At 42.1% G+C, this 23,718-nt stretch overlaps 1 protein-coding gene across 4 annotated transcripts in view; it reads left to right on the top strand.

Annotated features, from left to right (window-relative positions):
- The window catches only part of Ces5a (carboxylesterase 5A), a 333,638-nt gene that overhangs the window by 256,671 nt on the left and 53,249 nt on the right, over positions 1 to 23,718 (top strand). For 2 of the 4 annotated variants that reach the window (XM_063247339.1, XM_063247341.1), the window contains 2 exons: positions 15,019 to 15,092; positions 20,595 to 20,804. The gene's annotated coding sequence lies outside the window, so the exon portion shown is untranslated. The remainder of the gene's footprint in view (positions 1 to 15,018; positions 15,093 to 20,594; positions 20,805 to 23,718) is intronic. The other 2 variants (XM_063247340.1, XM_063247342.1) reach the window with 1 other exon arrangement.

The following is a 23,718-nucleotide window of genomic DNA, read 5'->3' as shown; positions in this document are numbered from 1 at the left end:
GTGAACTTGTTTGGACCCTTTGTCAAAGATACAGTGGTTGATTCTGTTTGTAGTTGTGCCTGCCTCTTATAGTCTGTTCCACTGATCGTCAGGTCTGTTATTTTTTTCAGTACCATGCTGATTTTATCACAGTAGCATTGTAGTATAATTTCAAGTCAGGGATTGTGATGCCTCCAGCCTTGCCTGTGTTGCACAGAATTGCCTTTGCAATAAGTCTCTTGTGGTTCCAGATGACTCTGTGAGTTATACAAATGGCGTTTTGATTGGTATTGCATTAAATCTGTATAACACTTTTGGGAGTATGGCCATTTCATAATGTTGGTTCTCCCTATCCATGAGCAAAAAATATTTTTCCATTTCTGAGATTCTCTTTAATTTCTTTTTTCAGGGTACTGTAATTTTCAGTGAGTAGATCTTTTGCTTCCTTTGTTACATTGATTCCTAAATACTTAAATTTTGAAGGGTGTGGTTTCCCTAATTTCTCTCTCAGTGAGTCTGTTGATCGTGTACAGGAATGTTACTGAATTTTGACTGTTGACTTTGTATCCAGCTATGCTACTGAATTTAGTTTTTAAATATGTAAGTCTTTTGATTGAATTTTTGGGATCCTTTATGTAGTGTCACATTATTTGTGATAAATGATAATTTCATTTTTTTTCCTATTCTTATTCTCTTGTCTAACTACTCTGGCTAATGTTTCCAGCATTATATTGAATAGAAGTGGTGATAGTGGACATCTTTATTGTGTTCCTGATTTTAGAGTGAAAGCTTTTAGTTCTTGTCCATTTAGCATGATGTTGGCTATTGGTTTGTCATAGGTAGATTTTATTAGGTTGAGATAAAGAGCATCTATTCCAACTTTCTGCAAGGTTTTTTTTTTATTATGAATGAGTGTTGGATTTTATCAAAAGCTTTTTCTGCATTTATTGAACTGATCACATGATTTTTGTCTTTGGCTCTGTTGATATAGTGTGTTGATACAATTATTTATTTCTATATGATTAACCATCTCTGAATTCCTGGTATGAATTCCACTTGGTCATGGTGTATAATCTTCTTTATGATTCTCTGCATTGTTTGCTAGTATTTTATTGATGAATTTTGCATCTATGCTTATTAGGGAGATTGTCCTTTTTGGTTCTTTTTGGTTGAGAGTCTTTCTGGTTTTGGTATCAGGGTAATACTTGCCTATAGGAATGAGTTTGGGAGAATTGCTTCCCTTCCAATTTCATTAAACAATTTGAGTAGTGGCATTAAATTTTCTCTAAATTTCTTATAGAGTTCAACTGTGAATCCATCAGAACCTAGACTTTTCTTTATTGATAAGTTTAAATTACATTTTCAGTTTTATTAACTGATATTGGGTTATTCAGAATTTTTGTATTTACTTGATTCAACTTTGGTAATTCATGTTTCTAGTAACCTGTCAATTTTTTCTGTGTTTTTCATCCCATGAAAGTAAAGATTTTCAAGCGGGTATTGACAGTCTTCTAAATTTCCACCAGATCTGTAGTAATTTCACCCTTTTCATTCCTTATGGCATGGATTTGAGTTTTTTCTTTCTTTTTTTTGATAAGGTTGACTAGGAGTTTATCAATTTCATTTATTCTTTCAAAGAACCAACACTTTGATTTGTTAATTCTTTGTGTTGTTTTCTTAGACTCAGTTGCATTAATTTGTGCTCTAATCTTTATGATTTCCTCCCTTCTTTGGGCTTTGGGCTTGATTTGCTCTTCTTTTTCTATTAGCTTGAGGTACAGCATTAGGTTGTTTTTTGTGCTTGTCCTACTTTCCTGATGTGAAAATTCATCACTGTAAATTTCCCTCTCAAGATTGCTTTCATTGTTTCCCACAGGTTTCTGTAAGTTGTATTTGTGTTTTCATTTGACTGTAGATATTATTTAATTTCCTCTTTAATTTCACATGTGACCCATTATTTGTTTAGGAGGGTATTATTTAATTTCCATGTATTTATGGAGTTTTTGCAGTTTCTTTTGTCATTAGCTTCCAATTTCATTGCATTATTAACAGATAACATGCATGGAATAATTTCAATTCCTTTGCATTTACTTAAGTATGTTCTATGGACTAGTGTATGATCTAGTTTAGAGAACATCTTGCATGCTGCTGAGAATAATGTGCATTCTGATATTGGATGGAATACTCTAAATGTCTACTAAGTTATTCACAAATTTGATTCAGTTCTGTTATTTCTTTGCTAATTTTTTGTATAGCTGATCTATTTGTATTAAGTTTCCCCATTACAATTATATTATTGGTTAATTGATTTTTCATTCCCTTAATATTTGTCTTATATAACTGAGTGTTCCCACATTCGATGCATATATATTTATGATTGTTGCCTCTTCCTGTTGAAGTTTTTCCCTAGAAAGTATGTAGTAACCTTTTTAAAATCTCTTTTGATCATTCTTGGTTTGAAAATCACATTGTTTGCAAGCAGAATAGCTATCCCTACTTTTTTATGGATTCCTGCAGCATGGAGTATTGTTTTCCATTCACTGACATTCAATCTATGCATTTTATTTTGAGTTAAATGTGTTTCTTGTATACAGCATATAGTTGGGTTTTGTTTCTTCCTCCATCTTCCAGTCTGGCTTTTCTTTTTCTTTTTGGCTTGATGAATTGAAGTTATTTACATTAATGGTTGTATGTATTGACTTATCTTTGTCATGTTATCTTCCTGCTTTGGTTCCCTACTTTCTCCCTCTGTTTAATTGCTTGGTGATTTCTTTCTGTTGTTGTTGAAAGTGTGATTATTTTTTTATCTCTTTCTAGAGGATCTTTCAATATTCTTTATAGGGCTGGTTCAGTAGTCATGAATTTCTTCTCTTGTTGGTTTTCATGGAAGTATCTTATTTCCCCACTAATTTTGAAAGGTAGTTTTTCAGGGTACATCAATCTGGGTTGGAAGTTGTTTTCTTTAAAGGCTTGAAATAATTCATCACAACTCCTCTTTACTTAGCGGTTTGTGTTGAGAAATCTGCCATGATTCTAATGGGTTTGCTTTTCTCTAACAGCTTTTAATATTCTGTTCTTGTGCTGAATTTCTTAAATCTTCATTATTATATGTCTGGATGTAGATTCATTTTGGTTTTGGTCAACTGGAGTTCTATATGCCTCACTTATCTGTATATCAGATTTTTTTCCCATGCTTGAGAAATTTTCTGCTATTACTTGTGCAAATTGTTTTTAAATATCATTTGTGTTGATGCCTGATTTTTCATTGACACCTATCAATCTTACATTTTGAAGTGTGTTGTTTAATATGTGGACATTTTCCCTTTGTCCATCTTTTATTGATTTCTAGTTAATTTGGTTGTGGTTTGAGAACCACATGGCTTCAATTATTTTCAGTTAGTTAAAGTTTGTTTTATCAACCAGGATCATGGTCCATTTTGGTATTTAATGTGTGCTTGAAAAGAATGTTCCTTTTGCTTTTATTTTGCAAAGTCGTTCTATAAATGTTAATAAGATGTAATTTGTTGTTGATGATGATATTCAGTTTATCTGTATCTAAGGGTAGAAGTTTCTTTTCTGTTTCTTGAGCCAGAACGATGAAGATTCTCCTAGAGCTCTGTTTCTGATAATCCATGTTAGGGTTTTAGGCTTTGTAGTGTTTAGGACTATGAAAAATAGAGAGGGAAAAGGTTAATTCATACTTGTTTCAGTACTACTTGCATTCTGGATTCAATCTTCTACCCATCTATTTTATAAATTCTTATGAATGTTCCATGTATTCTGCTTATGTTTTAAGTTGATTTTTTATTTGAGGGACTACCTCCTCCAAATTCAATCCAGGAGGCTGTGTTTAGGGTGGATCTCAGCCCAAGTTCCATGGGCACTGATCAGGCCAGTAAATGTATTCTACCCCAAGGCTGGTTTAAGGACAGGCATGTGACTTATGCTATACAAGAGTCATTTCTGAGACTTAAATGGAAATAGTGGGAAACAGAATTGCCTTTCACTAGGGATACTGAACTGGTAGGGTAAAATCATAGTTGCTTGGCTTCCCAAGAGTGAAAGGCACACTGAGGAAAATACACTAGAGAAGGGGAGAGACAAATTCCTAGTGAGTTTGCTTAAGCATCTAGATCCAGCTACTCCTGAAGCTAGTAGGTATCTTTCACATTCTGGACTTTTAGGTACTAAAGCAAAGCAAAGCAAAGCAACAAAAACTACTTTCTCTGTCCTAGCTAGTATCTGTTGATGGTTCTTTCAATATTAGAGGAGTCATAACACATACTAATATATTTTAAGCTCTCTTTCAATTTCCTTATTTTCCCCCACCAGGATTGTATGTATCCACTGGCCCCTTAAGACCAAGGTAGCACTCCCTTTCTTGAGAGAGCAAATGGGTGATTTTATGGTTTTTCTAGCAGAAATGGCTGTCCTTAGAGAAGCTCAGCATGAAAACTGGGCAGAGAATCTGGGTCTCAGCATGAACCCAGAGTGTGTATTTGCAAGTCGGTGTCTGTTGGCAAGATTCATGTGAAAGGCAGGCTGTATGCCAGGGTTTATTTTTAATAATCACCAGTCCATCTTACTTTTGAAATGTCCTGCAGCTTCCTACAATGAAAGAGAAAAGATGGTTCATCCCTCCTTTGCCTCGTCCCATGAAATCTACGTATCTGGGAATTTGGAAATGATATAGCTTACTTGCTCCTGGGATTTAATATTCAAGAAAGAACAATAATATGAATGAGGGTGGGAAAAAACCATCCTTTGTAGAAACTAGAAAGTAAGGTTGTGTGTTTTTCTGCAGTATTTTGCTAAGTCTGCTAAAGTTCATGTGGATTGAAAAATAAGGAGTTGGTCATGTTGATGAGGCACATACCCAGCATGAATATGAGGAATCATGGAATCATGGATACAGTGGGGTTGTGGCCCAAAACTACTGAGAGAGCTGGGGATCCTGAGGATTCTACCCAAAGTCACAAGGAGAGTTAACAGTGGAGCAGGAGCTATCCTGTGCCATAGATTCTTCTATCCACATCCCAAAGTCCTCCCTTTGTAGCTCACAGCAGACAACTCTCCTTTATAAATAGCTCACACATTGCCAGAAGTGTGCCTTTTGGGGGATGTTCAGGTGGGGATGCATCTGCTTGGCCATTTCCACCTGTTTGACCCTCATCCATCTGGCAGTCTCCATGGGGAGGGGATCTTCTGTGGAGTAGCTGAGTTTTATCGGGAAAAGTGAGCTACAGAGGATGCCACAAAAAATATATCACTTTCTTGTCAATGAAAGGTGAGTAAATGACAAGGGTCACTTAGGGGTGACTGCCTTCCAGTTAACCTGACCTTACTGCTGCAAAAGGACTTATGAAGCAGCTCTTCTGTGCCCTGCTTTGTGTTTTAAGGATGTTAGGATCCAGTTTGTCTCTGCCCTCAGAAGCTCACAACCTCAAAAGAGAGGAAGACATGGAAGCATTTGTTACATTTGATCGTCAGGGCTGGTTCACTGCTGTATCCCAGGCAGGACAGGTCAAAGAAGGGAGTTGTCAGCTCTGCCAGGGTAGGAGTTAGAGACTTCATCAAAAGGACACAATTCCATGGTTCAGTCTTGAAGGGTATACCAGTTCTCTAGATAGGTCAGGCACGAAGAAACTGTTCCTCTAGGTAAGGGGATTGCTTTTTCAACTTTTTTCTGATGTTTATGTTTATCTGATTCTGCCCTTTGTGATACCACTGTCAGTCTGCCTAGTTTCCTGCAGCCCATTTACTGCTGTACTGAATATCTTTGTGCCTCAGCTTACTTATCTGTAAAAAAGTGTAATCATCCGGGGGTTTAGCTCAGCGTCCTAAGTGCTGGCTTGGTAAACGCGAATGTAATCACCATGTCCCTTTATTAGAGTTGTTTTGAGGATTGAACTGTTGCACGAGTATGTACAAAGTATATGTACATGCATGAGTATATACAAAGTATATGGGCAGTGCCCTATTCCTTTAAACATTTACATGTAGTAAATGTTTAAAAATACAATGTTTTATATGAAATAGGTGCTTGAAACTATTTTCTTCATTAAAATACTCCTTAACTCCAAACACCCTATAACATAAAATAAAAAGTTAACTCTACTAATTTGAAGCCTCATGATCACTCTCAAAGAGCATATGTCTTATTCCTTCTTTTGTTGCTATGACTGAATATCAAAAAGTGGCTAATTATAAATAAAAAAGTTTATTGGCCAGGTATACTAGTGCACACCTGTAACGCCAGCATTCTGGGAAGATGAAGCATGAGAATTAAAAGGTTGAGCTCAGGTTGGGCAATTTAGTAACTTAGTGAGCCTTTGTCTCAAAATAAAAACATAAAAGATCTGGAGATATAGTTAGTATAAAAACCCTGCATTCCATCCCCAGAATTAGAAAAAAAGTTTATTCATTCAGCTCATAGATGAGGGTCTAAGGCAAATCTTGCTGGTGGGGATAACACTATAGATTCCAAAGTGTTTTAGGACATCACATGGCAAGACAGCAAGCTCTTCCTCTTTTTATAAAGCCAATAATGTGATCACAAGGACTCTAGCCTTATGACTCATCTAATCTCAATCATCTCCCAAATACCCCCACCTCTTAATCTATTAATTTGTGCTTGTTAGCATTAATTTTCAACTTAAGTTTTGGAGAGATCAAACACCCAGACCATGGCAGCGTATACCTCTTGAGTTAGTAAATTATCTGATCAATATTGTTATCACATAGTGATTAGGTGAGATTAGAGGAACACATACTACTAAAGTTGGGGAGACACAAAAGAAGGTGACTCAGAGCCAGTCCTAAGACTTGGAGGGATGGCTGGGAAAATGCAATGTGTGCTTAGGTTCAATGATAAACAGCCAACATCTGGCCACCTGACTTTCTGGTTTGTAGTTGCTTTGACATGGAAAGCAAGATCATTGAGAGGACAGGGAAGGGAGCTATCTGGCTGGCAGAGTGATTCCAGAGAACCTCAGATGGATCTTCCAGCAAGTACTCCAAACGAAGATGTGAAGAAAGATAGGGTGTTGGCCTATAGAACTATACATAAGGCATTATGCAGAGCATAATGTGGGCATACTGATGAGGGTCTCTCCTTACTCCTTTTTGTCCATTAGTTCTTTAAGTCAAGGGAGGTAGAGTTTTAAGAATCTCAGAGAGTCATGTATGATGCTGCTGAGGACAGTCCAGAAATAACAGCATATTTACTAGGCATCTAGAAGAATGGAGGTAACAAAGGCCACAGGAGGTGCTGGAGTGCAGTGCCACATCAGAGAATGCTGAACTGAAGACAGGAGGACATGAGACTTGGCCACCTGCGCCCTTCACTTTGATACCTGGGGAGAACCCTTCTACAGACTAGAATTTTGGCAGCAGTAGTCATTTCAGCTTATGTCTGTCATCTTCCTGACTCAATAGATTTCATGTTGCTTCCTGTTTATTAAGTTATATTTCTGAAAATTTTGTGAGGACAGTTGGCAGGCAGGTGCATCTCATATTTTATATGGTCCCAAGAGTAGTAGGTAGAGTGTGTATGGATAGTAAGTTGAGACAAAAAAGGGGACATCAGTCAATGAAAATAATTACTGGGTGAGCTCATAGGAAAATGCACTGATAAAGAATTTACACACAGACAGCTATCCGGAGGAAATTGCAAGTTGCCTACTTTGAAAATAACTGTATCTTTAAAGTGATATAGAATTCAAAGGTGGGGAAGGGAGTGAGATGAAAGACTTTTAGGAAGAGAAGAGATGTTTCTCTGTTGGCCCTTGAAACATTGCTGGAATTGGGCAGGAGGAGAGATGGTAGTCCAAGATGGGTATGCTGATTATTTTTATATGTCAACTTGATTAGGCCATTGAGTGACCAGATATTTGGTCAAATGTTTGTGGGATGCGTCTGTGAAGGTGCTTTTAGATGAGATCAACATTCGAACTAGCAGCTTGGGTCATGCAGATTGTCCTCCATAATGTGTGTGGCCTTTTATTCAATCAGTGGACAGTCTAAGTATAACTGAAAAAAATAAAATCTTCCCACAAATGAGCAGGAACTCTTCCAGCCTGACTGATTTGAGCTCTGACGCAGTTGGTTTTTTTCTTCCAGTTTTTGGACTCTAGCTGAAACATCAGTTCTCCTTGGGTCTCACTCATCGTGCCAGCTTTCAGCCTGGAAATTTCTGAAGCAATTTTCCTGCTTCTGAGGCCTTCAGACTTGGACTGGAGCTACACATTAAGTCTTTTGGTCTCCAGCTTGCCAGTTCTGGATCTTGGAACTTCTCAGTTTCCATAATAGTGTGAGCTTGTTCCTCATTCTCTTTTCCTTTCTGTAACCTGCCTGCCCCCCGCCACAGAGCCTGAATCCATGGGTTTGATTTCTCTGTAGAACTCTTGTCTAATGATACCAGACTTCACCTTTGAAGTAAAGTTCTAGCAAGCAGTTTGCCTAGCACTTTCTGCATGATCTCATTTAATCCTTAAGGTTAAAGTATAGAAAGCATTTCTGAATACAGCCTGTGGATCAATATTGTATTGATATTTAAATAATCAATGTATTTGAGCACATACCATGGCCTGGAGTGATGACATTCATTTATTTAATCAACATGTACTAAGTACCAACTGAATGCTTGGAATACATCAATGAACAAAAAAGTGATGTAAATGTTCTCAAAGTTTACATTTTAGTGGGGAACATACAGACCGATAAATTATATATATGTATTTAATTGTACAATATGTTAGAAGGTGACTAATGCCATAAAATCTTGAGTAAAGGGCATTAAGAATGCTGGAGAATGGGTTGGGTAGCAATTTTAAATAGGTAGATCTGTGAGATCCCATTATGAAGTTATAACCAGAGGAAAGAATTAAGAAGCAGTTTAAAAGTGAACAGACCTGGCAGGGGGGTCTGCAAGTGCAAAGACCCTGAGGTGAGAATATGCCTGGTACACTTGAGGAAGAGGAGAAAGCTGTACTTATAGGAGTCACTAAGAGGAGAGAAGAAGATGTGAAGTCAAGGATAAAAAGAGAGTTGAGGGTACTCAAGGGTTTATACCTCACTATAAGGGCTGTGGCTTTAATTCCTTAGGTGTCCTCGAAGGGTCCCCCTGCCCCCAGCCTGAGGAGTGATCTAAATGACTGTGTACTTTCCAGGTTTCTCTGGCTGCTGTATTTCCGTGGCCATTCAGAGTGGCAAGCAGAGGGCCCGGGCCGCTGGAGCAGTGAAGTGGGAGATGATGGTATAGGACAAGGCTGGAGGGGACTGATGAAAATACTGCCTGGGCAGAACGTGGGGATCCCCAGTTGGTCTTTTAGCTGCCTGATTATGGGGGGCTCTGAGGGAGGAGCCAGGAAGGCAGGGCTCACTTGGGTGGGTGTGCTCAAAATTAGAAAGCATTCAAAATATTAGCAAAATACTAGCAGCTCGTGTTGTCCACATAGTTGTGACCAGCTGGTCACTAGTGAGCGTGGTGAAGATTCCCAACCATGTGAACTCAGGGGGCTCAGAGAGCTTTGCCGGTATCCTGACAGTATCAAGGGGCCCTGCCAGAGCTGAGAAGAGTGGGTGACAGGACCATGACTGGTTTTATAGAACAGACTATGCCAAGGAGAGAAAGTTGCTGGCTTTAGCCACAGCATTTAAGTGGAAACCAAGAATCAGTACAGAAGATAAACAATATTTTGATGCACTGTGTTAGAAATTTAAAAGTAATACAAAAAAATCTATTGTGAAAAACTACTAGTGTTTTCCATAAAGATGGCATCTAACTCTTGCATATCTTAGCTTTTCTTGTCTCCTGACCTTGCTGGGTGCCCTTTTTATGTAATTTGTTTTTCTTCTTTGAGACAGGCTCTCACCATGTAGTTTAGGCTGACCTTGAGCTCACTATGTGGCTTGGGTCGGCCTTGAACTTGTGGTGATTCTCCTGTCTCAGCCTCCCAAGAGTAGGGTTACAGATGTGCACCACCACAGCTGATCTGTAAATGTTTGATAAAAATTGGTTCATCATGGGCATCTTTGCACCAGTTTTTATTTTTAAAAAGATTGTACGAAAATCCAATTTACCTCAATTGCTGAGTGTTTTGCACATCTCCATACATTTTTGGATCTCATCCTAGTTTTGAAGTGATAACCAGGTTTGTGGAGCATGGAGGCCCGGAGAGGCCAGTGCAGATGGGGGCAGATGAGAGATGAGAGGCACGTGTGAGAGGCAGCCAGATTGTCTGCTTGTGGTGGGAGGAGATGTACAGAGGCCTGCTGCTTGCTCCCGGCCCAGATTCTGAAGAGGGGGCATGAGGGGATACTGTCAGCAGCCCATCTGTGCCATGTGCCTGCTCACCAGGCTTGTGAGCCGAGCACCTACACTCCTCAGCCAGGCTGCTGAGGACCTATTATCTCAGGAGGAATGAGAGGTACCGTGTAATCTCATTTGGCTGCACTTTACTGGAGGCTGATGCAAGGTGGTCCCCAGGACCTTGCTTTGCTCATATTTGGTGCCTGCCCTGATCCATTTACCTCTATGACACTCTGAGGTCTGTTCTAGTGTGTGAGATTTGTGCAGAACTCACCACCATTGGCAGAGCCGATGCACTCCTATACATCTGCTTCTTAGTTGAGTGTCTTCAGTCTGCCCAGTAGCGTTGATATTGCTGACAGTTCAAACTTGGAGGACGTTCTGGTCAGGTGAGGGCGCTGGAGGTGATGACAGCACCTGGGATCTCCCCAAGTGGAAGACGATAGTAGGAAAAAGTCTACAGCCACCCTTAGCTGACTCTATGGTCTTTTCCAACGTGGAGGTCAGCTCACTCACCAGCCTAGCCTTCTGCTTGTCCACACCATCCCACTGTGTCCTCATCCTCTGAGCAGCCTTTCTGTCACTGTGCAGTGCTGGGAGCTATTGAAGCTGAAAATTGACCACACGTGCAGGGCTATGGCATGGCTGGGGCATAATTGTACCAAAAATAAAGAGCACCTGGGTCAGCCACTTGAAGAAGTTGCCACAGCCCAGAAAAACACCAAGCCCCTAGACAATCCAAGCAATGGGTTGCTAGGCAGCAGGGTTGAAATTGACATCCTCTTTCCCAGTATATAAATAAACATGGTTCAGTGGTTAAGTAGTACCTTTCCTCCCATCAGGAGGATAAGGGCTCCATCTGACTTTGTCTCTTCTTTATTTTCTCTTTCTCTCAAAGTCCTTCACCCCAAGAACCTCAGGAGCCACATGGGTCATGGCAGTGCAAAGCCTGTGAATGAAATCAACCTCGAGCTCGAAGCTGAGAAGTTATGAGGGTTTTTAGATACAGCCATGCTTGAAACCAGGACTTACAAATTATAAGTCATTAAATTATTTTTTGTCTTAAAATTTGAGTTGTTTTCTTTTTTTGTCACTTGCAATAGTAAGAGTGGGCCATGTTTAGTGGCATAATACAAGAGCTTACTTACCTATGAGGGACCCACTGAGAGAGGGGGTGTCAGCCTGACTGCTCAGCATGTGATCTTTGGGATATGGACATTAGCATCTCTTGAGAACTTGTTAGAAATGCAGAATCTCGGGGTTTTTTCCCATGTTTGCAGAATCAAAATATTTAATACATGTTAACAAGAGCCCAGTGATGAATGTACATATCAGAACTTGAGACATGCTATGGTCTAGGTACGGTTCAAATGTCCCCAAAATATGAATGTGCTAGAAGTTTGCTCCTCAGCATGTCAGTGTTAAGGGAGTGGAAGCTCTAAGAAGTGGGGCCCACTGGCATGTGATTAGGAAACTGATGCCACTGCCCTTGAAAGGGGATCATGTAGTTCTCTTAGGAATCTAATTAGTTCCTGCAGAAGCAGGTTATTCTGAATAGAACAAGCTTGGCCCTTGAATCTGCCTGGCTTACTGTCCCACCATGTGATTGCTCTTGCACATGTTTCAGTCACTGTGATCTCATCTGCTGCGAGGCCCTCGCCAGAGGCTGGGCCAATAGAGCTGCCTATCTTGGACTTTTAGCCTCTGAAACTGTAAGATATACCAACCACTTTTCTTTACAAAATGCCTAGCCTCATGTAATTTGTTACAGCAATAAAAAAATGGACTAAAGGGGCAGGGGATTTAGCTCAGTGGCATAAGCACCTGCCTGGCAAGAGTGCAGTTGTGAGTTCAATCCTTGGTACAAAAAAAAAAAAAAAAAAAAAGGACTAATATAGGAAGCATTTATGTCAAGAACCAGGACAAGTCTCTCTAGTTTCCTGGTTCTTTCTTTGTGATTAAATACAGTTTAGAAGTTAACTGGAGTTTCAGAGCAGGGGTCAAATCATGGCTTTAGATATGTACAAGTTCAAGAAAGAAGAACCTGTGTATTTTGGATATCTCTGAAACTCAGTTTTCTCTTCTGGAGAATGGGAGTAATGACAGTACCAAACTGTCAGGACTTTTGAAAAGATTCAGTGCACTGTATTTTACTCATGAAAATTTCCTGGCACACTTTCAGGCATAAAGGAAGAACTCAAAATGTGTCAACTATGATTATTTCACAACTCTGCAGTGGGGTTGCTTTATGTTCAACCCTCCTAATAACTTCTGATAGAACATGGGAAAACTTTTTGGGATATGTAAATTGATGAAAAAGGGGTGGTTTTTCTAGATCTTAAAGTCATTCACAAGGGTTGTTTCGGCTGTATGTGGTTAGGAGTTGGTTGCCTTTGAATGAGGATAGTTGGAGAGGAGAGAAGAGGCCATTAGGAGAGCACAGGGCTCTGAGCTGAGAGGCAGAAGGGTCTCTGTCTTCTGGGGGATGACTGAACCGTAGCTTCTGGGCAGGAGTCCTGGTTGAGGACAGAGCTCAGAGAGCTCTGGGTGGTGGGCAACGATTTGGACTTTCACCACCAGGCAATGGGAATGAAACTAATCCCAATGCAATCCAAGCAACACCTTCCTCCTTACGGTCCAGTGACCTGCGGGAGTAGCAATGTGTTTCTCTCTAAAGAAATGGCTTCACATGTTGCAGAAACTTCCCAAGAGACCCAGCTTGGCCTGACGACTTGAATAGCCCAACCTATAGGGAACACAGGGTATATTTAGCCAGAAGCCAGAGAAGGCCAGGAAGGAGGAAAGACCTGCTGCGGGGTGACTCAGCTTCTGCAGAGAAACATCAATCTGCAGGAGGCACGGTACCCAGCGCTGGCATGCTGTGGTCGATTCTACATGCAGTTATGAGCTGAGTCTTGGCCTAACTGAGACAGAGGGCTGGGAGTGCGGTAGGAAGGGATCCTACAGGGTGCTGCTAAGGCCCCAGAATGAACTCTACCATGTAATTCTGGAGAAGACGCAGGGACCTTTAGTGGCTCGGTGTGTAACTACAGTCCAGAGATCCACCCCCAGGGAAATACTGAGCCTGGCTTTTGAGATTTATAGGAGTGGGGAAGTGGGAAGTGACAAAAGCATATTAAATGCCATTAATACTCCAGTTAGTCTCTGAAAGCTGGTAGTGGACACACGTAACTCTCCACTCTAGCGGTAGGTACAGGGAGGCATTGCAATGGGATGAAGAATGTGGGCTAGAAGTCAGGAAAAACGGTTCAGAACCCTTTTCTGCTGTTTAGTACTTGTTTTCTAAATCCTGGACCAAGCTCTTCATGATTTTCTTATAAGAGTGATGGTGACAAAGGACAAAGTATTGTGTTTCAGCAGCGTAAGAAGCTGGTAAATACTACCAATTATTTATCTATTATCTATTATCTACTGGAATCACAAGATTGGAATGCAAGTTTTCTTGGGTACTTTTCTCTCGTTGCTGACCCAAAATACCTGACACCCAACATGAAGGAAGGAAAGGTTTATTTAGCTCACTGTTTGTGAAGGTTTAAGTCCCTAACCAGCTGGCTCCAAGGCAGGGCGGCATGACACTGGGGCAACACGTCAAGGCAGCAGCCAGAGCAAAAAAAGGAAAGAAAACCCACAAGCGTCTTCTCCTCCCTTATATTATATGCAGTCCCCACCCCCGGGCAAGTGTAGCACTCACAAAGTCCCCTTGCCCTCCTTTGCACCAGATGAGGATACTTACAAAGAAGCCTGGCTCCCTGCTGAGTCTCTCAGTTAAACTTCTAAACTGCTCAGGTTGACACAATGTATCAACCATAACACAGATAAATAAATACAAGATGAGACCCTGCTAGATTCAGCACAGGCTTTTCTGAGGAAAGAAATTTCAGTTGTGATAAGGGAAAGGCAGCTCCATGGTTTTTTGGGAGTAGGGGATTCACCATAGTTGGACTAGTGCGGCCACTAGTTTCTTCAGATGCGGCCACCAAGGTGGGGCTGAGGAGAGCTTGTGGAGAGGGTGATGCTATGGAGACTGCCTGTGTGTAGCTTCTACCTGCCTGAGCTCACAGCTGTATTTTATCTCTTTGTCTGGCAGCAGATCTGACCACAATGATATTTCAAGAACCATGATTACCCCTTCACTTTCTATCTCCCAAATTGTGCACAAGTTCCCACTTTGGCCAGTTCTATCTCAGAACCATGCAAAAGGGGGATTCTGAAAGCTGTCATTAACGCTCACCCAAATTGACAGCATAATTGTCACAATTCTGGTTCATTTCTACCTAAGACAGAGGGAGAGAAGCAAGTTTGGGATGGGAAAAACTGGGAGTTCTGTTACAGACATGTTTCATTTGAAGTGCTCGTTTAAGAGGGACCCCGGTGATTTCCACAACCTGGCATTCATGTCCTGAGTGGTTACTTTCCCTGAAATGGTGGGCTGGATTTGGCAACTCACTTCTAGCTAGTAGACTTCATCAGAGGTGATGAAATGCCACTTCTGAGATTTGGTTACAAAAAGGCCATGGCTTCTTTCTTGAGTACTCTCTTGTTCTGTTATTCTTTTGATCTGAAGCAAGCCAGTTTCCCTTTAGTTGGCTAAATATTGAGAGACCCAGTGACCACCAGTGAGGAACTGGGACCCTCTGCCAAGGAGCTGCCAGGAACCAAGTCCTGCCAACACAACATGATAAGTTTAGAATTCTCCCTCATTCCAGCTCCAGCTGAGATCACAGCCCCGGCTGAGAGCTTGACACACCTGTGTGAGAGGACCTGACCCCACAGCACACAGGTAAGTGCATTCCAATTCTTGACTCATAGAAAATGTGAGATAATCCATGTTTATTGCTTTGCATGGCTAACTTTGGGAAGTCATGTATTATGCTGTGGATGACAAGTAACACAGATATTCAAGTGAGTATTCACTCGCTTGAAATTTAAAGGAGAGGTCAAAGATGGGGATATGTGTGTAGGAACCATTAGTATTTAGATTGGATGGCATCTAAAGTCATGGGAATGGATAAGATTATTAAAGGAGAATCAGTTACCAAGGAAGAGTGGAGGCTTAAGGATTGGGCCTTGGGTCAAGATTGGCCAAAGGAGAGAGATTCAGCAAAGAAAACAGACATGGCACGACTGAGGAAGAAGGAGGGGAAGCTCCGTCAGTTACGGCTAAGATGGAGAAGTGCCCTTGGGTTTGACCACATGGAATCTGCTGGCCTCCCGGACCAGAGTGCAGGCCCAGCTGGCCAGGAAAGTGGGGAGTGCTGAGAAGGCTGCGTTCCTGACTGTGGGAAACGGTGTGTTCCCAAAGAAACAGGGATGTTCCCATTCAACTCCAGCATAACTGTTCTTTTCTTGTGGCCATTGACTTTGGGAGATGGGAAGCAGAAGAAGACAGAGGTTGAGGCCAGAGGAAAGCGGCTTTGGGAAACAGGGCACAGCAGGAGCAAGCTTCATGGCAGAAGCAGGAAGCTTACGTAGAAGAGTTTAAAATTTGGGTTAATTGGTTAAGGTGGTTTCTTTGTATGACCGGGCTAGAACTCTACTATTAGTCATGCAACAAACACTCTGCAAGACAGTGACGCTTTGTCAGCAGAGCTAACATCCTTCCAAAGTGAGAGGATCTATGGCCTTAGGGAGACAGATGTTTTGATAAGCATTGTAGGACCTAGTGAATACTGCATGGGTAACAGAACTTCCTCCTGTGAGAGCCCAGGGAAGAGTGAATGAAGACTGGTTGGAGGAGGTGGGCTTGGGGCAGAACTCAGAGGCTGAGTGGCTGGCCCTAAGCTGGTCCCCGCTGCCCTTCCCTTGACCCTACCTGTTCTCTTTCCTTTTCTAACTCTCCCCATCCTCCCTCTGCCCTTCTCCTCTAGCTTGCTTCTCTGCTCTGCCCTTCTACCCTCCCCCTCCTGCACTCCCTCCTCTGCTCCTCTCTCCCCTCACCTCCTTTTCCTCTCCTCCTTCCCTGGACCATGATGAAAGGCCTCCTTCCTGGCTGATGAATTATGCATGCCCTTCAGCGGTGCGCCTGGCATCCAATTAGGGCCTCGGCCAGGTTGATAACACAGACAGATTAAAATGTAATTCATTGGGTTTGACATTTAAGGCCCAGTGTGAATAGCACAGAAGAGAAGCCTTGCTCTCCAGACTTTGTGTGTGTTTTTGTGGAGGGTCCTCAGTTACCTGCATGCCTCCCTCATGTCAGTTTAGAGTAGTCAACCCGGCTTGGTTGCACAGTGGGGCTGGGGGAAGGCCCGAGGCAAGCACTGAGCCAAAGTAGGCTTATTTCTTTAAACTTTTTATTTGGAAATAATTTGAGATTTATACTAGAGGAACAATGATAGTACAGAGAGTTCCCATATACCCTTCACTGAGCTTTCTCTAATGTTAACGTCTTATGTAAGCACGGTACAATGATCAAAGCAAAGAAATTAACATTGGTACAATCCCATTAACTAAACTACTGATGTTTTTTCCGAGTTCACCCAGTTTTCCACTAATGTCCTTTTCCTGTTCCAGGATCCCGGCCAGGATCTCCCATTCCAAAGCAACCTTTTGTGAACATGCTTCCCCAGAGACTGCAATTTCCTCTGTGGCCCAGCCAGTGGTTCTCAAATTTTAGAGTCCAAGAATTACCACAGATTTTCTTAAAAGGGCACATCCTTCCCTAGACATTCAGCAAGTCTTGGGTAGAACCCAGACATCTATATTTTTAACAAGCACCCCAGTCAACAGAGAACTGCCGGGGCTGATTAGGGCTTCAAGTGAGATCTCACTGTTTCTTCATTCTTCCACAAGTCGGTTGTTAGCTGGGAGATTTAACTCAGGGCTTGATATAGCTTTGAGACAGGCAGGGTTTCCCCACCTGTCACCTACTGCCAGAGCCTGGCTGGCGGGAGTGCAGCTACCATGCACATCTCTCCTCATCACTGCTCACCTGGTTAGTAGCTAACCAGAGGAAAAATCCTAGGAAAGCCTTATTTGCAGAGAAAAAGAGATGACTCTTACCTACCAGTCTCAGCTATATCCATATTATCATTTAACTCACTGAGTAACATTCTTTTCTGCAAGGAAACATTATTTTCTCCAGTTTATAGATGAAGACTTGGAACAGAAATGATGTGAAATATAGGGTTGTCAGATTTAGCAAATAAAAATATAGAAGGCTCAGTTACAATTCAACTTCAGAGAATGCAGTACTGGGGACATGCTTCTATTTTAAAATATTGTTATTCGTTGGAAATTCACACTTAACTGGGCCTGCTGTGCTTTCTCCTGCAGTCCTAATTAAGTGGTGGCCTATAGTGCACAGCCAGTAAGCAGGCCTGGACATGGATCTGACTCTGCTGTCTGTCCCAAGGGGCACCCTGCACTTGCGTATCCAATGTCTGCCTCACCTGGGGTGTCACAGAGAACAGGAGGGGCCATGTGCGTTTATCCCCTACCGTGTCCGGCTCTGTACCACAATATGGTAGCAGTTACTTAATAAATATTTATTGAATTTGCATGACTTAGTGGACTCACTACTATCTTTGTAGCAGGGAAGGGCACAGAGGATGGAGATTAAACTGAGAAGCTGAGCTGGTGAGGGGGTGGGTATTTAACTTGTTGATGGGAAGTCAAGTGAGGTTAAGAGGTCTGAGGCCTGGCCCACACCCGGCCACCTCAGCTTTTACACCTTGAATAAAGGCAAAGAGCCAATTCTTCTTATAGTCATCTCTCAGGCCCTCTGTGTTCTCAGTTGTGAAATGGGATCATATCTCTTCCAGCTCTAGGTTTCTGTGCTTCTCCGACTTTTCCTTTTTAACCCTACCTTTTTGAATAGTAAAAAATACGGCAAAATGAGAAGGTTTGCTGCTGGCTACTTGATATTTCTTCCCCCATGGCTATTTGTTTTCTCTACTTTTCCCTTTATTTCTTCCTCCATTAAAATGTCCTGAGCTTCCCTTTGGTGTATGGCCTTTTGTTAGTTTTCCTTAACTGTTCCTTTCTACCTCATCAGATGCAATCAGAAGCCCAGAGAGACCCGGCACGGCACTGTTCCTTGCAGACAAGGGAGGACGTTGGGAGTGCATTGTGTCTTTTAAAATAGACCTGTTGTCGTCGGAATGTATTTTTAGCTGTGGGAGAGATTGGCATGCTCTCAGTGCCACCATCTGCCAAAGGCAGTTGCTAGGCAACTGACACTGACGAAAGCAAGGGGATGGCTTCACTGAGGATCTGGGGACTCTGGTGGCCCAATCCCTCTCCACCATCTAGTTCTTGCATGACAACAGCCAAGCCCAAGAGAATAAATGTTCCTCTCTTTCTGGGAGAGGCCAGGGAGTTGATTCCAGGTCTGTGAGCTAAGCACAGAGAGGACCTCAGAGATAACAAGGGATAGTGTGCCATCACTGTTCTCTCGATTGGTAGATTTTTTTAAATTTAGAAACTTTGGATGATATTTGGTTTAAGTTTGGGGTTTAGATTCAAAGAGCCCCAATAATATGCATCCCTCTCCTGCACCCCTATAGCACCTGGGCAGGAGCTGTTTGGAAGTAGTCAGCTCAGAGGAGGTTTCATGGATGAAGCACCAGAGAAGTGGCCAAGATTCCTGGACTCCATTCCATTCCAGTCATTTGCTGTCTGTGTGGATTGTCCCTGCCCTTCCCTGGCCTCCACTTTTGGCATGTTCAAAGTTAGTATATTGAACCAGATAAAATACATTTACAAGGGTGTGTTAGTTTTCCATACCTGTGACCTAATAGCTGAAAAAAATCAACTTAGAGAATTTATTGACTCATGTTTCAGAAGTTTAAGAATAAGGTCATTTGACCTTGTCTTTTTTGGGCCTGTGCTGAAGCTGGTAGAGGGGTGTGGTAGTGCACTCTCACCTTATAGTAGCAAGGGGGTGAGGAGAGAGAGAGAGAGAGAGAGAGAGAGAGAGAGAGAGAGAGAGAGAGAGATGCCAGAAGGTTCTGGAGATGAGATATAGTCCCTGAGGGGGTGCTTCCATGACCAACTTCCTGTTTACTTCACCTCCCAACAATGCCATCAAATTATTATGAATCCATCAATGGATTAATCCACAGATAAGCTAGAGTTCTTATGATCCAATTATTTTCCAAGATCCTTACCTCTGAGCATTGTTCTACAGGAGACCAAGCCCTCATCACATGAGCCTTTTGAGGGAAGCATTAGATCCAAGCCATAGCAAGGGTTAAAAGGCAGAAGAATCACAGAATAGAAAAATCCATGAGCCAGGTTTGGGTTTTGATCATGATTTTGCCTCTTAATGTTCATAATGAACTTCTTGATGACATAGTTCCTTTATCTGTAGAACTAAGTAAGGATAGTACTAAACGCTCTCATTATGATGTGAAAATTAAACAAAGCAACCTCTGGAAGAGGTGCACCTTTACCTTAATGCACAGAAAATAGGTATTATTCAAGTTCCATAGCAGAGATGGTGCAATGTCCACCACAATCATCTCTCCTTGTCCTTACTCATAGTTTTGAATCTTGGCACATCTACAGTTTCTCATGCAGTCAAATTCTCACTAAAGACACATGAAGAGAAGGGACAGTGCACCTTCTGCATTATTTAGTGACAGAGAAGTCACCTCCCTGGATGTTTGCTCTGTTTTCCTTCCTATAAGGCAGTGGGGCATAGATATGCATGGAACACTCAGGGTAACATGTCCAACAGTCTCTGGAAGTCAGGATGGGGATCTATTAGAGATATCTAGTCCAGTCTTCTCATTTTCAGGATGGTGACATGAAGCCCAGAAAAGGGAATAGACTTGCTTAAGATTTGCAGAGGTGACAGAATCCAGATTCCTTGATTTCTCTATAAGTCCAACACCATCAACATATAGGTAGATGGAGCCACAAGCCTCAGATCTACTGTCATCCACCTTGGGCCACTGCTCCATCTTTTGGACACTTTTATTTGCTAGAACAGAACTCAAAAGATGATTAAATCAGGTTCTCTACCTCCAGTGTGGCACATTTTCAACCTTGGCTATCAGACACATTTCCCTTCCCCTAAAATAACCGTAAGTTCTTTCTACCACCTGTGTGTTCCAACTATTGGTCTACAGTTCTTCCTAGTGGGTGTCCAGTTGCAGTGTTTCCTGCTTTGCTTTTGTTTTACTTTAATTTACTTCAGGAACAAGTTGGTCATACTGATGAATGTGCAAAATGGGTTGAAATTAGTAAATCTTTCATCCTCATTTGTTACTCTATTTCAGTCAAAAAGGGGATAAAGGGAAGACTCGACCTTCACCACTTTTTCTTCTACCCCCAGTTTCTGTGGCAGAATGAAGACAAGTAAAGAAGAATGAGACAGTTCACCCAGGCTTCTGGCTTCCTAGCCATCTCCAACTTGGAGGAAGGCCCGAGGACAGTTTCTTTCAGAAGCAATGGGGATATACAGCTTTGATTCAATCCCAGGCAAAAGAAATTGCCTTTATTGGCTTGTCACAGCCGCATCTTTCCACTCCTCACATCAACACAGGTGGAGTCTTTGTTCCCTGTTCTAGATCCTCTTTGTGTGCCATTTTATTTGGGAAAATACAAGCAGCTTTCCTTATTCTTTATGGGGAATTTGTGTCTGAAATGGAGAGAAGAGAGAGAAGAGGAAGATGTGGCCTCAGCTCCCAAGAGAGAAGGAGACACCCTGTGGAGGTGGTACAAAGTGAATGAGCCTGGTAGCATGGAGTAGAGAGGTCTTCACACAGCAGCTCATCTATCTGAGGGGAACCAGATCAAGCCAAGGTGCTTATGGCTGATTCAAGGCCAGGGAGGGACTGAGCCACAACAGGGTTGAGACATGGGTGGGAAGAGTCAGGGCTCACCATGATGAAGGCCAAAGGAAGGGTGGCCTCAGTGAGGACTATAGTCATTAGAGGGCATGCTATGAAAGAAGAAATCTCCAGTAGGATGCTGAGGAGTAGCATTGACAGGTTAAGCAGAGCAGAATAGAAGTTGCTGTGTTCAACAAGTCTGTGAAGAAAGCACAGAGGGTCAGACCCATTCCAGGAGTATAAGCATGAGGCTAGGAGAGGAACAAACTGAAGAAGAATCAATCAGAGCAAAGAAGGGAAGAGATAATTAAGCAATGCCAAGCCCAGGCTAGTGGTCAGTAAGTAACTGCCAGACTCTGATTGGCTAGCAAGGCTGATGGGAAAGTGAACACTCTATTTAATTTTTCATGAGTTGTTTGAGAAGTGTTATGGGCATGGATGGAGGGATCCAGTGACTGGAGCAGAAAATGGAAGATTGCCAGTTTCTTGTGGAGTAGGTCATTCTTAGGAACTTCTTCACAAATGCCACAAACCCCTTAGCAGGCATATTAGGAAACAATGCCAGGTACTTGGTGGTACAGGACTTTTCTTATCAAGTTGAGCTCATGTTTCCCCATCCTGCTCAAGGGAAGCCCTGGGATGAGTATGCTGACTTTACCACATGTTGAGGGGTTCATCTGGTAGCAAGGCAGATGAAAGCACTGTGTGTTGAGTCCAAAGCTCTTTATTTGCACGAGCTCTGTTCTGAAATAGAATCCCTTAATATTCATGGGATGAAATTCTCTAGTCCCACAGTGTTTGAAGTTCCTAGGAACTTGGCTTTGGCATGAAGTCCTATCTTCATTTCTCCTTACTGTCTCATCATCACCATCACCATTACCAAAGAATGAGAACATTAATTAGCTCTTATGGAGCACCTATATGTGCCAGGAGCTCTTCCAAGCACTAAGTGGATAGCAATCTGTAATTCTTATACCAGTATATCGGTAAGGAGTATCATTCTTTCTATTTCATGAGAAAGGACACTGAGACACCATGAAACTAACTTGCCAGAATCTCTCAGTCAGTACGTGGCAGGACAGGGGATGCTCCTGGCACAGAACTCCGTGCTCAGCCTCCACCATGCTTCCACATGCCCTACAGCCTTATCCAAGCTGCTTTCCTTGTCGATTGTCCCCACCCCATAACTTCTTGTCCACCTAATGAACAATCTAGAAGTCTTCATTCACAAGACCTAGCTTAAAGTCCCCACTTTTGGATCTAGTTCACCTAGGGAGTAATTTTCTTTGGGCTCTTCCAGCACACTCTGATCATGGTTCCCTGCAATACTGCCACACTGTTGATTTTCATTCATGAGCCTGTGACCCCCCTCAAAGGAAGAAATCTATCTTTTCCTATTTTTTTGCATTTTTGAAATAAATATTTAATTGACATAGAACACTTTCAACTTCAAGCCTTTCTTTGGTCCCTTTTCAAGATCCACAGTGGAGTGAGGATGCAGTAAATATTCATTGACTGGAGATATCTTCCTGCCCCCACTTGGCTCCCTCACTGACCATTCTGTTCCTGACTCTTCAGTATGTGGGAGAATCCAGACATCTTGTACAGCTGCAGCTCTGTGTGGTCCGTTTTGGCTGGAATTCAGGGAATAATTACAGACAAATGAGTATTATTATAACCCACATCAATGTCCCTCTCCTCAGATGCTCTCACCAGGAAACAGAGACACAGAGATGATCTCAGTATGATGCTGTCTTGCTTAAGCCCAAGGGTCTTCCCAATGACCAGGGACACCAGCACTGACCAGCCATAACAGTCTTCAGAAGGTGCTGCCTATACAGTCTGAGACTGCAGGTCTCTGGAGGCAAGCATGCCTGAATTCAAATTTTGTCTGTGGCTTTCTTTCTCTACAAACTTAGGGAAAAGTCTTAAGTGCTCTGAGTCTTGATGTTCTCACAGATAATGCTGGGACATAATACTTCTGGGAGTGTTGCAATGATTTGATGAGATAGTGAGTTTATAGCCTTTAAAAGAGTTCCTTGGTGATTGATAAAAAGTAACTTCCTTTTCCTTCCATCCATCAGCTAATCATGCCGTTCTTTGTTCTCTACTGGGGGTATTGTTTTGTAATCAAGAAGACTTTGCATCAACATCTAAATACTATGTCTTAATCTTGTTGCATTCCAGGTCTTGTAGATCATAGAGAAGCCAGTATAAGGAAGCCTTCCTGGAGCAGTTGGGGCTTGCTCTGGGCTTTGGAGAATTAGGCTGAATACCATTTTCAGATCTTCTGTGGGGTACTAGGGTGTCCTGTAGAAAAAGAGAAGAGAAATAAGTATCAGAAGTCCTCCAGTTATCTTATTTTATGACACTGCCCTGGCGAGTATCTGTGATTAGTCTGCAGGGGGATTTGTCTGTATGACAGACCTGGATGTGGGACTTGGGAAATATCATAGATGTGGAAGGCAGGAATATCCTGCTCTAAGAAATTTGGGGAGAAAAGTTTTTTGTTGAACTGTGGCACATTTAGCAACCTATACTGAAAGAATGCTTATCAAACTGGAGGCTCAAGTGGCCAGGTGTCTGTTTGCATGGATAGAGTACATTTGTATTATTTTTCAATCA

Source organism: Cavia porcellus, unplaced genomic scaffold (assembly GCF_034190915.1).
Source record: "Cavia porcellus strain 051 isolate PalLab524CR breed Dunkin Hartley unplaced genomic scaffold, mCavPor4.1 scaffold_4, whole genome shotgun sequence".
NCBI classification, from domain to species: domain Eukaryota; kingdom Metazoa; phylum Chordata; class Mammalia; order Rodentia; family Caviidae; genus Cavia; species Cavia porcellus.
Note: the sequence above shows the minus strand (reverse complement) of the source record. Positions and strands in the feature narration are given on the sequence as shown.